At 40.6% G+C, this 16,038-nt stretch overlaps 1 long non-coding RNA gene across 1 annotated transcript in view; it reads right to left on the bottom strand.

Moving 5' to 3' along the window:
• Positions 1–414: 414 nt before the first annotated feature.
• Positions 415–16,038, bottom strand: part of LOC121397713 — a 33,068-nt gene continuing 17,444 nt past the window's right edge. Inside the window, exons 2-3 of the long non-coding RNA XR_005963850.1 lie at positions 1,049–1,130; positions 415–723 (exon numbers count right to left, since the gene is read on the bottom strand). This is a non-coding gene — a long non-coding RNA (uncharacterized LOC121397713). The remainder of the gene's footprint in view (positions 724–1,048; positions 1,131–16,038) is intronic.

Raw genomic sequence — 16,038 nt, 5'->3', positions numbered from 1 at the left:
TTGCTGACTCTCAACTAGCTAACATATTGACCTCTACAATTGGCAACATAAGTGTAACTGACCATGCCCCGGTTTCCCTGACTTTGAAACAACTTGTTTCCAAGGCTACCTCGTATAACTGGCGATTTCCTTCCTACCTGAATAATAACATGGACTTCCAAATTTACCTTAAGCAACAATGGGCAAACTATCTAGACGATAATATGCAACATTGGGATGACCAGAACTTACTATGGGCAGCTTCCAAACCTGTTCTAAGAGGGCACATTACAGCCTATATAATACGACAGAAAAAAACCTTTAATGATAAATACACCTTCCTGCAAAAGGAACTCACGAAACGTTACAAGACTTTCAAACTCACAAACTCTGAGGCAGATAAAACAAAATACATGGACACAAAGGCTTTGTTTAATACTTTATTACATGATAGCGCACAGTACAAAATTTCTAATATGAAAAATAAGTTTTACAGATGGGGGAATAAATCAGGGAGACTCCTTGCCAGAACAACCAAACCCAACACAGCGCAACACTTCATAAAGAAATTAAAAACGAAGGAAGGTTGGGCTCGGGACACTGAAGCCATTGTAGCTGAACTTGAAACGTATTTTAAACACTTTTACGAGGAGAATCAGGACCATCCAGAGGAAGGCCTCTCTTTCCTGCGAAATGCCCACTTATCCAAACTTTCAGTGCAGGACAGGGAGATCTTAGATGCACCTATTACAGAACAAGAAATAACATCAACGATAAAGCATTTGAAGAATGGGAAATCCCCAGGCCCCGATGGCTTAAGCGCAGAATATTACAAAGCCCTCCTCCTGGAACTCGCCCCACTGCTCACCACACTTTTTAATAATGTTCTACAGGGCTTTCCATTGTGGTGTGAAGCAAACGAGGCGAGAATTATATTAATTCCAAAAGAGGGGAAAGACCCCACCCTCCCCTCCTCCTACAGACCGATCTCTCTTTTAAATCAAGACCTGAAATTGTTAACCAAAATTGAGGCAGACAGGTTACAACTTGTTCTCCCACACATACTTACCACTCACCAGGTGGGGTTTCTCAAGGGAAGATACCCGGTCCAGGCTCTCCAGACGGCAATAGCTACCTTGTATCAATGTAATCTGGAGAAAAGAAAACACGGCATACTAATTAACTTGGACGCTGATAAAGCCTTTGACAGAATAACACATACACACATTAAATAATATTCCCTAAATTACTTTACAAATTACAAATGTTACCATATCGCATATCCTCCGCAGACAACAAACAACTGCAACACATTTTAAGAACCTTTATCTGGAACAAAAAACGTCCCAGAATAAGAGTCACAACACTCCAACTACAAAAGCAGGATGGTGGACTCAATCTTCCAAACATATTGGAATATAACGACGCAGCTCTCCTTAGATACGCGGGAGATTGGCTCTACCATAGAAACACATATACCACTACCCTTTTAGATGAAACCTTAACAGAGGGAAATTCACTTAACTCGCTCTTGCATACGCCACTTCAGGAAATCCCCAAAAATATACAGGATAATCCTCTATTTATTCATACATACAGAACCTGGCAATCTATCCGCAAAAAAGGTAATCTTTCTCCCTTTAATTCGATAAATCTTACCTGGCTCAATAACAAAGCGTTCCCCCCAGGCCTAAACAGTATACTTTTTAAATCATGGCAAACGAAAGGTCTACAAAACATGAAGGATATGATCACGACTACCAACACAATTCAACCAATTGCGACCCTGCTCCAAAAATACCCATTTTTGCAACTTCACCAATTCTCATTATTACAACTTACACACTTCATCGCGAAACAATTGTCTAATTTAACAGATGTAGACAAGACCAACCCAATTGACTCGCTATGGCCAAAACATGACACAATTAGATCAACTGCACATATTTACAAACAAATAAGGACAACCATCGATGTAGATAACACCACCATGAGCTTTACAAGATGGAAAACAGTTATCCCGTTTCGTTATCGAAAACGTAGACATTCTCTGTTATCACACCCGAATGATGAAAAAACTACCAGCTAGCACATACCAAGAAATGTCCCTACAAATATTGCATCATACCTATTTGACTCCTTTAAAGAGATCCCATATTGGCACGGCAATCTCAGATAGTTGTTTGAAATGCGGGGAATCGAGAGCTGATATAATACACTGCCTATGGTCATGCCCACTCATGCAACAGTTCTGGAAGGAAGTCGCCAGCTACTGGGAAAACCTGTCGGGGAAAATTCTGAACATTCACGCCACATGGGCCATCTTTAGCAAACTGCAGCCTACCTCATATATCTCCAAACCAGAACGGGCTCTGGCTGAAAGGCTAGCAGCAGCGGCCAGGAAAGCCATTTTACATACCTGGTTGTCCCACCTTCCCCCACCAATGTCCTTGGTGCACCAAAAACTGCAATACATATTCCACTTAGATTGGATAGAAACCTTAACAAATAAGGAAAGACACACGGAAACCTTTTTCGATACCTGGCTGACGCACATTAATACCCTCCCACTGCATACTAAACTACTAACCATTCAAACCTTTCAATATACTACATGGTATGAAAGGGAACTGTTGCTGGGAACCGATCTTGTCTGTGAGGCGGAACAACAGCTGATGAATAGGGGAAACCTACAACAACCAATTTCAACGGGACCCCCCAGGAGCCACTCCCTTAATCAAATATTAACAAGCACTCTGTGAGTAGGAAACTTTTAATGATTCTTCCTACTGTTTATAGTTAGTGACATGCTGGGTCGTTTTCAACACATATAGATATAGGTGTATCTACCTGGTCCATTCTCCCCTGGTCACTTGGCAACGGGGTAGAATGCTAATTATCATTCCTGCCTTCTACTACTTTGTTCTACCCTTGACAATAATATTGTTATCTTATTTACTTTATTGGTTATGATTTTGTTATTATTCATTTTACTTGTATTCTGGAAAAACAAATAAAAACATTTGTGAAAAAAAAAAAAAGTGCAAAAGTTATGACTTTTTTTGTGGCAACCTTTTTCTGAATGAAATACATTGGAATCTATGGATGTTGTTTCAAGGTGTCTTTCTCCACATTTTTTTTTTTTCTCTGCGACTTTCAGCACAGAATACATTGGAGTCTATGGACATTTTTTCATTGAGAATATTTTGCAGCGGTGTCACAAAAAAGAAGCAGAAGGTGAAATTAATTTAAGGGATACAGTATTCTATATAAATAAAGGTTATCTACCATTTATGTTCCCTTAGCTATACCACAATTCTAAAGGCTCTGTTATTGTGATCCTAGAACGTTCATTTCTGCCCAGACTGCAACATCAATAATGTCAGTGATCATAGACAGATGAGTGAAAATTCTGTTTTTAACCCTTTGCCTGCCAAGCACGTACGCTGTACGTTCTGGCAGGCAAGGGCTCAGACTGCCAAACACGTACCTTGTACGTTGTTTGGTATTTCCTGCTTTCTAAAGTGATCTGTGGCTCGCAGGGGAAGGAAACAGCCGCAGATCACTTTGCAACCCCCTAGGCAACGCGCACCCGGTCCTCGATCCCCTGCTGGCCCCACCGATCGACCCCCCACCCGACCCCAAGATCCGCCGACTACCCAAACACTAACCGTGTCGGATTTCAAGGCACTTTTCTTTTCTTCTGTGATCTGCGGCTCGCGCTGCTGGGAAAAGCCGCAGATCACTTGCCAGCCCCTTAGGCAACGAGCTCCGGGTCCTCAGTCGCCTGCTGGCCCCACGATCATTCCCCCACGTGACCCCCAAGCAGCGCCAACGTCAGCTGACACGTGGCTGCTTCTGGGGTAAAAAATCCTGCCTCTCAGCACCGCCCCCCTTCTTCTCTGCTGGTGCTGATCTGCCTGGGAGCCTTCCTGCTGCGGACCTCCAGTTGTGTTCAAGAGGGGGAGACTTTGCCTATCCCCAGGTACAAAATTTACTTTATTACACTTTGTTTTTATCAAACTTGTTTTTTTTTTTTTTACTTTTATCAATTTCTCACTTCTTTCCCCCACTATATTTGTATATTTGTACACCCATATACCCACACCAATACTCACATATATACACACACCTTTGCAAGAGTATACACCTGCATAATTATATTTATTTGCTGTCATTTTATCATTTTCGCTTTTTCTGTGATTTTTTTTATTGAATATTCTGTTCTGTTTTGCTTATGTATCTTTAGTATAGTTTTGCTGTTTGGTGCTTTGGTATAGAAAGATATATTTTACTTTGTTTGATCCGTCAGAATATGTACTTTCCAAAAATATATGGTTTTCTTGGTTTTTTTTACAGTTTGGGGCTCTTACGGCACATAACGCACAGTTGGGGCTCTCTTTTCAGCAGCTGAGTTGGCCGGCGTGAAAATTCAAATGCTCATTTTTCATTTTGGGTCCGTACACACCACACACTTTGGTAAAGCTATGCATATTGGGCATCAAACTGTTCAGTAGACCCTTGGCATCAATATTTATGGTGTTTTACAATTGTATGTAAGAAATTGGGTGAGATAAATGCGGCCAATTGCAATATTTTTAGGCGATTTTCAGAAATGTAAAAACAGTTGCTTTTATCGCCAAATTTAGGAAAGGCTTGCGACTTGGTACTTTGGAGTACAAAGACATGCATACCCAATTTGGATTCGCAGGAATGTGTACTTTCCAAAAATATATGGTTTTATGGGGTGAACGCACTTTTTTCTACCTTTGCCCCCCCCAAAACAATGTAAATGTGTTGATTTTGCAGTACCTGAAATGACAGACCATATGGGGGTCTTTGTTTTGGGGCCCCTATACGCCACGTACTTGGGTACACCTATACATATTGGGCATCAAACTGTTCAGAGGACCCCAGGCTTTCATATTTGGGGTGATTTGTCTTGATACCTAAAAGTATGTGGGTAATACAATGCTGCAGGGTCGAAATTTTGAAGTCATTTTTGGAAATGTCCCCAAAATCACCAAATTTAGGAATGGTTTGCGGCTTGGTACTTTGGAGTACAAAGACATGCATACCCAATTTAGATCCGTGGGAATGTGTACTTTCCGAAAATATATGGTTTTCTGGGGTGAACTTACTTTTTTCTACATTTGCCCCCCTCAAAACAATGTAAATGTGTTGATTTTGCAGTACCTGAAATGACAGACCATATGGGGGTCTTCGTTTTGGGGCCCCTATACGCCACGTGCTTGGGTACACCTATACATATTGGGCATCAAACTGTTCAGAGGACCCCAGGCTTTCATATTTGGGGTGATTTGTCTTGATACCTAAAAGTATGTGGGTAATACGATGCTGCAGGGTCGAAATTTTGAAGTCATTTTTGGAAATGTCCCCAAAATCACCAAATTTAGGAATGGTTTGCGGCTTGGTACTTTGTAGTAGAAAGACATGCATACCCAATTTAGATTCGTGGGAATGTGTACTTTCCGAAAATATATGGTTTTCTGGGGTGAACTTACTTTTTTCTACCTTTGCCCCCCCCAAAACGATGTAAATGTGTTGATTTTGCAGTACCTGAAATGACAGAACATACAAGGGGGGGTCTTCATTTTAGGGCCCCTATATGCCACGTGCTTGGGTACACCTATACATATTGGGCATCAAACTGTTCAGAGGACCCTAGGCTTTCATATTTGGGATGATTTCTCTTGATACCTAAAAGTATGTGGGTAATACGATGCTGCAGAGTAGATATTTTGAGGTGATTTTTGGAAATGTCCCCAAAATCACCAAATTTAGGAATGGTTTGCGGCTTGGTACTTTGTAGTAGAAAGACATGCATACCCAATTTAGATTCGTGGGAATGTGTACTTTCCGAAAATATATGGTTTTCTGGGGTGAACTTACTTTTTTCTACCTTTGCCCCCCCCAAAACGATGTAAATGTGTTGATTTTGCAGTACCTGAAATGACAGAACATACAAGGGGGGGTCTTCATTTTAGGGCCCCTATATGCCACGTGCTTGGGTACACCTATACATATTGGGCATCAAACTGTTCAGAGGACCCTAGGCTTTCATATTTGGGATGATTTCTCTTGATACCTAAAAGTATGTGGGTAATACGATGCTGCAGAGTAGATATTTTGAGGTGATTTTTGGAAATGTCACCTAAATCACCAAATTTAGGAATGATTTGCGGCTTGGTACTTTGGCGTAGAAAGACATGCATACCCAATTTGGATTCGTTGGAATGTGTACTTTCCGAAAATATATGGTTTTCTGGGGTGAACTTACTGTTTTCTACTTTTGCCCCCCCCCCAAATCGATGTAAATGTGTTGATTTTGCAGTACCTGAAATGACAGACTATATGGGGGTCTTCATTTTAGGGCCCCTATATGCCACATGCTTGGGTACACCTATACATATTGGGCATCAAACTGTTCAGAGGACCCTAGGCTTTCATATTTGGGGTGATTTGTCTTGATACCTAAAAGTATGTGTGTAATACGATGCTGCAGGGTAGATATTTTGAGGTGATTTTTGGAAATGTCACCTAAATCACCAAATTTAGGAATGATTTGCGGCTTGGTACTTTGGCGTAGAAAGACATGCATACCCAATTTGGATTCGTTGGAATGTGTACTTTCTGAAAATATATGGTTTTCTGGGGTGAACTTACTGTTTTCTACTTTTGCCCCCCCCAAATCGATGTAAATGTGTTGATTTTGCAGTACCTGAAATGACAGACTATATGGGGGTCTTCCTTTTGGGGCCCCTGTATGCCACGTGCTTGGGTACACCTATACATATCGGGCATCAAACTGTTCAGAGGACCCTAGGCTTTCATATTTGGGGTGATTTGTCTTGATACCTAAAAGTATGTGGGTAATACGATGCTGCAGGGTAGATATTTTGAGGTGATTTTTGGAAATGTCACCTAAAGCACCAAATTTAGGAATGGTTTGCGGCTTGGTACTTTGGCGTAGAAAGACATGCATACCCAATTTGGATTCGTTGGAATGTGTACTTTCCGAAAATATATGGTTTTCTGGGGTGAACTTACTGTTTTCTACTTTTGCCCCCCCCAAATCGATGTAAATGTGTTGATTTTGCAGTACCTGAAATGACAGACTATATGGGGGTCTTCATTTTAGGGCCCCTATATGCCACATGCTTGGGTACACCTATACATATTGGGCATCAAACTGTTCAGAGGACCCTAGGCTTTCATATTTGGGGTGATTTGTCTTGATACCTAAAAGTATGTGTGTAATACGATGCTGCAGGGTATATATTTTGAGGTGATTTTTGGAAATGTCACCTAAATCACCAAATTTAGGAATGATTTGCGGCTTGGTACTTTGGCGTAGAAAGACATGCATACCCAATTTGGATTCGTTGGAATGTGTACTTTCCGAAAATATATGGTTTTCTGGGGTGAACTTACTGTTTTCTACTTTTGCCCCCCCCAAATCGATGTAAATGTGTTGATTTTGCAGTACCTGAAATGACAGACTATATGGGGGTCTTCCTTTTGGGGCCCCTGTATGCCACGTGCTTGGGTACACCTATACATATCGGGCATCAAATTGTTCAGAGGACCCTAGGCTTTCATATTTGGGGTGATTTGTCTTGATACCTAAAAGTATGTGGGTAATACGATGCTGCAGGGTAGATATTTTGAGGTGATTTTTGGAAATGTCACCTAAAGCACCAAATTTAGGAATGGTTTGCGGCTTGGTACTTTGGCGTAGAAAGACATGCATACCCAATTTGGATTCGTTGGAATGTGTACTTTCCGAAAATATATGGTTTTCTGGGGTGAACTTACTGTTTTCTACTTTTGCCCCCCCCCTAACGATGTAAATGTGTTGATTTTGCAGTACCTGAAATGACAGACTATATGGGGGTCTTCCTTTTGGGGCCCCTGTATGCCACGTGCTTGGGTACACCTATACATATTGGGCATCAAACTGTTCAGAGGACCCTAGGCTTTCATATTTGGGGTGATTTCTCTTGATACCTAAAAGTATGTGGGTAATACGATGCTGCAGGGTAGATATTTTGAGGTGATTTTTGGAAATGTCACCAAAATCACCAAATTTAGGAATGATTTGCGGCTTGGTACTTTGGCGTAGAAAGACATGCATACCCAATTTGAATTCGTGGGAATGTGTACTTTCCGAAAATATATGCTTTTCTGGGGTGAACTTACTGTTTTCTACTTTTGCCCCCCCAAAACAATGTAAATGTGTTGATTTTGCAGTACCTGAAATGTCAGACTATATGGGGGTCTTCCTTTTAGGGCCCCTATATGCCACATGCTTGGGTACACCTATACATATTGGGCATCAAACTGTTCAGAGGACCCTAGGCTTTCATATTTGGGGTGATTTGTCTTGATACCTAAAAGTATGTGGGTAATACGATGCTGCAGAGTAGATATTTTGAGGTGATTTTTGGAAATGTCACCTAAATCACCAAATTTAGGAATGATTTGCGGCTTGGTACTTTGGAGTACAAATACATGCATACCCAATTTAGATTCAGGGGAATGTGTACTTTCCGAAAATATATGGTTTTCTGGGGTGAACGTACGGTTTTCTACCTTTGCCGCCCCCCAAAACAATGTAAATGTGTTGATTTTGCAGTATCTGAAATTACAGAACAAACGGGGGGTCTTCCTTTTGGGGCCTCCTATGCCACGTGCTTGGGTACATCTATTCATATTGGGCATCAAACTGTTCAGTGGACCCAGGATTTTATATTTGGGGTGTTTTACATTGATACCTAATGATGTGTGGGAGATATGTTGCTGTAGAGTGGAAGCTTTGAGGTCATTTTTCAAAAAATTCACCAATTTCTATAAAACACTATAACTTTAGGAAACAATTGCAACTTGGTGGTTTGGAGTACAAAGATATTTCTACCCATTTTTGATTCACCAGAATCTGTTCTTTCTAGTAATGGGTAGTTTTCTTGGGTAAACCTACTGTTAGTGGAATGTTTGGCCTTGAAATCAAAAGTATGCCGTTTGGGGAGTGTTGCTTTGGAAATTTGGTTGTGTACTGCTTGTAGATTTTGAGCTATACAAGTGAGAAATCTCCATAAAACTATATATATTTGGTATTGTCGCGTTCAGGAGACATAGACCTTTCTAAATCAGCTGTGTTCTCGTACGTAAAATGAATGATGTTTCTGATATATGTGATTGTTCTTCGTGCAACATGATTTTTTTCATTTTATTTGACACTTAGAATCCAATATTTTTTTAGAGAAGTAGAATTACACCAAAATTCTTGCATATTGTGAAAGTTCAGGTTGTCCTGAAAAAAACAATATATTGTTTTCCTGGGTTAACTAAAAGACCACCCCAGGAAAGGCCCTTAAAGTGAAAGAGTGCAAAATATCTAAAAACTGCTTGGCAGTAGATGTTCGCATCTAGGACAAAACGGCTGGCAGGGAAAGGGTTAAAGTTTATGGAAATGCCTCAGGCAAGAGAGGAAAAGAGGAAAAGTGGAAGCTTCCATTTAAATATATCCATACAAACATGTGAAAAGTCAAAAATCAATTCACCCTTAAGGCTATTTTTGTAGTTAAGTTTTTTAGTTTGAATGGGAGAAAACAAATACAACTTACAAAATTATTCCTTTAATTTATGGATAAAACCTACATAGACTCTCCACAGGGAATATGCTAGTTAAAGCCCATCCTTACAACACATTAAGATGGTAGCACGTGGATAGTTGCTAGAGTGTTGAGAGGAGAGTCCTTTCTGCATCCTTTAAATATCAGGAGCTGCCAGTTGTTTGAAGATTTATCTGAAGACTGAAATCTGAACAAAAACAAATATATATTTTTGCTAACTTTTCACATAAAGCAATATTCCTAATCCATTTTAAAACAAGCTATATGTAAGATGCGCCTGGAGATCCGTCAGTGCTCTAAGCTCCCAGTGTGTCTCTTCCTTCTTGCAGCGATCAGCCCAGTGCTGATGTCATCTTCTTTCATCTGACACGGACACCACCATGCCAGAATTGTGATGCTTGCGTCATGACACCGAGCATCATGATGTCATCAGGCGGCACAAAATTAAAATTTTTGCACCAAAAGATTCCTTTAAATAGCCTAATTGCAATTTTGCCAATGCCCAAGCTGGCTTCTGTTACAGATCCTGCTAAAGCGTTTATTTGTGATTGACTACTCTGGTTTTGACTTCTGCCTGTTTCCTCACCTTAATTCCTGCCGCCTGCCTAGACCCTTCTGCCTGATTGACTACGCTTTTGCCTTATCCTTACCACTACCTCATTTCAGACTTGTTGCTACCTAAATGCACGCTTCCTCATTTTGCTCAAGCATTGCAGCACATTACTTCTCGTTTGGAAACGCTGCAAATTTCTGGGTCCGCGGTTCACTCTTCCCAGCCTGCACCTGTTCCCAAGATTCCTGCACCAGTTCGTTTCGGGGGTGATCCGGATGCTTGTCGTGGTTTTCTGACTCAATGCAAGATCCAGTTTGATTTGGCACCCGACCAATTTACGATGGAGAGATCTAAGGTTTCTTATATCATTGCCCTTCTACAGGGAAATACCCTTGCTTGGACTTCTCCGCTACTGGATAGAAGTGATGCCCTGATTCATGACTCCACGACCTTCCTTTCCACATTTTGCCAAGTTTTTGATGTTCCAGGTCGGAAACTGAATGCCTCTGATTGGCTCATGAAAATCAATCAAGGATCAAATACGGCCTCCGAATATGCCATAAATGTCCGGACTCTGACTGCAGCTCAAAGTGTCTTTGAGCAACGATGCGCTTCTAGAGGGGGAATCATGAGGATCTAAAGGATGAGCTGGTTACTCGGGATCTACCTACCTCCTTTGAAAAATTTGTCATCTTCATTGTCAAGATTGATTCCAGAACAAGGGAGAAGTCTTTGCTTCCGTGCCCACAAACCGTTGGTTTCCACATTCGTCAGGTCTGAGCTTCCTCCTCCTGTGGCTACCCACACCACCGGTTCATGATGAACCTATGCAGATTGGAGCTTCATGCTTAACACCCAGGGAGAGAACCCATAGAAGAAATGCTGGCCTCTGTATGTATGGTGGTCTTCATTCGCTAACGACGTCAAGCTCTTTGTTTCAGCCTGAACAGTCTGTGCACAACAGAAGAGTCCTCGTTCTTTACCATGTGGCCTTCTACAACCCTTACCTATTCCTACCCAACCCTGGCTATATGTGGCTATGGACTTTATTGTGGATCTACCCAGATCTTTTGATATGACTACTATTCTAGTAGTCATACTTTTGTCCAATATACTTTAATTAAAAAATGTGTACTGTTTTTATAAGAAACCTGACTGTATGCAGTGACATTCTCCCTTCATTTACTGCTGTGGATAGGAATTGTCAGATGGTCCCTAACTGCTGAGCTGGAAACAATCTTACTTATGAACAGCAGGGGGAGCCCCCGCCTCACTTCCCAGCCATGCAGAACTCAATCAGCTTTGTTTATGACGATCCCTAAGCAGCCCAGACCACACTGAGCATGTGCACAGTCTTAGTCTTGCAAAGATGTTTAACAAAGTTACAAGATGGTGACCCCCTGTAGCCAACTTTGAAAGCATAAATTATTTGTTTGATTAGGCTTGTGGTGCAGTAAGTTAATGTTTATATTTGGTATACAAAATACAGCATTTCTAGCCTAATTCTATTTTAGACTTTACATGCCCTTTAAGGAGATCTTTTGTCTGCATGGTGTCCCTCAATTTATTGTGTCCGATCGTGGGGTGCAGTTTGTATCCAGATTCTGTTTTTTTCGAAACATTTGGGTATCAAACTAAACTTTTCTTCAGCTTATCACCCTCAAAGCAATGGACAGACAGAGAGGACCAATCAGATCCTAGAGCAGTTCTTATGATGTTTTATTTCTCAAAATCAAGACAATTGGGTTGAACTTCTTCCCTGGGCTGAGTTTGCTCATAATATCCTTCAGCATGATTCTCTGGGATGCTCTTAATTTTTCTGCATTTTTGGCTATAATCCATCTGCTCTTCCATCTGGTGTTTTCAAGACAGAGATACCTGCGGCAGATACACTTGTTCGTAATTTCAAGTCCATTTGGTCCCAAGCCATCAGTCTCTTATCAAAGCCTCTTCGTGTCAGAGGCGGCGAGAAATTTTAATTTTGCCACCAAAAGATTCCTTTAAATAGCCTAATCGCCATTTTGCCATTGCACAAGCTGGTTTCTGTTACAGATTCGGCTAAAGCGTTTATCTGCAATTTGTGACTTCTCTGGGTTTGACTTCTGCCTGTTTCCTGACCTTGATTCCTGCTGCCTGCCTAGACCCTTCTGCCTGATTGACTACACTTTTCTCTTATCCCTACTGGTATGGGATGGGCGAATTTTTTCGCTTTGTTTCGCCTCAAAAATGACGCCCATAGACTTGTATGGCGTTGTGCGTCAAAAAAAAAGATGCACGTCAAAAAATTTCACGCGTGACAACATTTTTGGCGACAACTAAATGGGTCAAATTTGCCCATCCCTACTACCGGTACCTCATTTCGGACTTGTTGCTACCTAAATGCACACTTGCTCTTTGGTTCGGACCTTTCCCTGAAAACTCTGAATTTTTCTGAGTTTTCCACAAAACTATGATTTTTTTCAAACTTTTGGGAGTTTTTTGAACAGAAACCCCGAAATCATCGGATATTGGTATGGACATCAGCGCAGACACTGGGACCTTCCCCATTGACTTATACAGGAACTTGAGAGCTTTTAGATGCCAGGGTTTCGGTTTCAGAGGATTGAGTGGCCCCTGAGGTGCAATTGCCCAGGGGCCCCAAGGCAGCAGCAGACACATGAAATCAATGTGTCTTGCTGCTGCTGCCTGCACTTCCTGGCCCTCAAGCCCTGCCCACTCACCGGATACTGCCTTGAAAACAGTCTCAAACGGTTTCAGTTCTGCATCCAGCCCTCCTGGACTATCTTCAGCCTGCCACCCCTGGTTAGTGCCCCCCCACACACAAACACACACTTATTATACCAATACACACTTACATTCACGCTTACACACAGTTTTTGGGGATCAGGGGGGTCACACACATTCACAGCACTCACACGCGCTTGCGCACTCACACAACACGCAATTTGCAAATTGTACACACTCATACACACTTACATTATTCTGTCTTTTTATTATCGCATAATCTGTTTTTTTGACTGGAAAAACAGTTGTATTGCCATTGAGAATAGCGTATTCACTAATTGCACTGTGAAATACCTTTTGTATGTTATTTCGTTGATTTTCTTGCAATTTTGGGGATTTTGGAGCATTGATAGCCATTGTATTTCATGTTTGGCCATTTTATTGCATTTTCAGTTTTGCATAGGTGTTGTTCCCTTATTTCTGTCCGTAAAAACCTATTTGGACATGCTAAAATATTCAAATGTGGTTCTGACTGCTGATTATACAATCCAAAAAAAAACAAACATTATTTTTTGTGGTTTTGTTGGATTTTAGTGATTTTATGGCATTTTGCTCTGTTCCTTGTTACTTCTGGTAATTAAGTCTGCTACAGTATACATCCATTTGGGGGGTCTCTGTGCATGACATAGTTTGGTTTATCTATGCATATTGGGCATCAAGATGTTTAGTAGACCCCTGGCGGTCATATTTAGGGTGCATTACGAAATGTGGGGTATATAATGGGGTAAAATGCAAGTTTTGTGACAATTTTCAGAAATGTAATAAAAAGTGTTATGTTTAGCATAGCTTTGTAGTTTGTTAGTTTGCAGTAGAAAAACATATTTACCTGTTTTAGATTTGTCAGAATGTGTACTTTCAGGAAAATATATGGTTTTCTAGAGTATCCGGACTTTTGGGGGGTCTCATGGCACATAATACACATACCCGCTGCTTGTATTGTAACTGAGAATGTCATACGTGAAAATTCATATGTACTATTTTAATTTGGTTGTCTCTGTATGCCACTTAATTTAATAAATCTTTTCATATCAGGCATAAAACTGTTAGTAGACCCCTGGCATTCATATTTAGGATGCGTTTTGCTGGTATGTTACGAAATGTGGGGTATATAATGGGGTAAAATGCAAGCTTTGTGACGATTTTTCAGGATTGCATAAAAAGTGTTATGTTTTTGCAGTTTGGTAGTTTGTAGTAGAAAGACATATTTACCAGTTTTAGATTAGTCAGAATGTGTACTTTTGGAAAATATATGGTTTTATAGGGTCTCTGTACTATTAGGGGGTCTTATGGCGCATAATACACATGCCGGGTGCTTATATTGTTGCAGTCAGTATGTCATGTGTGAAAATTCATATGTACTATTTTGATTTGGGGGTCTCTGTATGCCCATGGTTTGGTAAATGCATATCAGGCATCAAACTGTTCAGTAGACTGCCGACGTTCATATTTAGGATGCTTTATGCTGGTAAGTTAAATGTGGGGTATATAATGAGGTAAAATGCAAGCTTTGGGATGATTTTCAGAAATTACATAAAAACCAAAACATTTAGGGGAGCGTTGCTGCTTGGTGCTTTGAATTACAAAAATACATTTACCCATTTTAGATTTTACAGAATGTGTGTTTTCTGAAAACAGGATGTTTTCTTGGGACTACTTACTAAAATGCCCCTTTTACCATACAATAATCAGGCAGTATATTTTTTTGGTAGAGAAATCTATCTTGGAAAAGTAGTCAGCACAACAATTATCTCTCCTGTAGAGACTTGGTGCACGTTCCTCAGTGGCCACTTTCCACTGATATCACGACAGCCTTTGTATCTAGAACAGCACCAGACTGTGAAACTTTAGTGTTTAAAAAGCCTTTATTTCAGCTTTGGGCATCACGTTTCAGGCCATGCGGCCTTTTGTCAAGCATTGACAAAGGTGGTAGAGAAATACCGCCATACAAAGGCGGTAGAGAAATCTATGCCATGAAATGTGTATGCACTAACTTCATTTTGGGGGTCTCTATGCCAGATACTTTGGTACACCTATGCACAATGGGCATCAAACTGTTTGGAGGACCACTGGCAATCATATTTAGGGTGCTTTTTCTAGGTACGTAATGATACATGGACAATATGATGCTGGAAAGTTGAAGCTTTGAGACAATTATCAGGTATATCACCAACACTGCCAAGTTTGGGAAAAACCCTTGCGACTCAGTAGTTTTGAGCAGAAAGGCATGGGCACCCATTTTAGATTTGGTACAATGTGTACTTTCCAAAAATATATGGTTTTAGGGGTAAACATATATTTCTGTGTTTTTACCCTACAAAAAATGCAGTCAATGTTGTTGATTTTTCATTAGCCGAAGTTACCCACAGGACTATTATGCTAACTTTCTTTTGGGGCCTCTAAATGCTAGATTCTTTGGTAAACCTATGCACAATGGGCATCAAACTGTTCAGAAATCCCCTGGCAATCCTATTTAGGGTGCTTTTTCTTGGTACGTAATGATACATGGGTGATATGGTGCTAGAAATTTGAAGCTTTGAGGTAATTTTCAGGTATTTCACTAAAACCAACAAATTTGGGAAAGCTTTGTGACTCAGTAGTTTAGAACTGAAAGGCATGGGTACCCATTTTAGATTTGGTAGAATGTGTACTTTCCAAAAATATATGGTTTTGGGGGTAAACATATATTTTTGTGTTTTTACCCCACAAAAAAAGAAAGTCAATGTGTTGATTTTAAATTAGCTGAAGTGGACTATTTGTATGCTCTAACTTAATTTTGGGGCTTCTAAATGCCAGATACGTTGGTACACCTATGCACAATGGGCCTCAAACTGTTTGGGGAGCCCTGGTAATCATATTTAGTGTGCTTTTTCTTGGGACATAATGATACATGGCAATTCAATGCTGGAAATTTGAAGCTTTAAAGCAATTTTCAGGTATTTCACCAAAACTGCGAAAACCTTGTGACTCGGTACTTTGGAGCAGGAAGGCATGGGTACCCATTTTAGATTTGGTATAATATGTACTTTACAAAAATATTTGGTTTTGGGGGGTAAACATATTTTAGGT

The sequence above is a fragment of the Xenopus laevis genome, chromosome 8S (genome assembly GCF_017654675.1).
Source record: "Xenopus laevis strain J_2021 chromosome 8S, Xenopus_laevis_v10.1, whole genome shotgun sequence".
Classification (NCBI taxonomy): Eukaryota; Metazoa; Chordata; class Amphibia; order Anura; family Pipidae; genus Xenopus; species Xenopus laevis.
The sequence above is the reverse complement of the archived record's forward strand: the minus strand, read 5'-3'. Positions and strand labels throughout refer to the sequence as shown.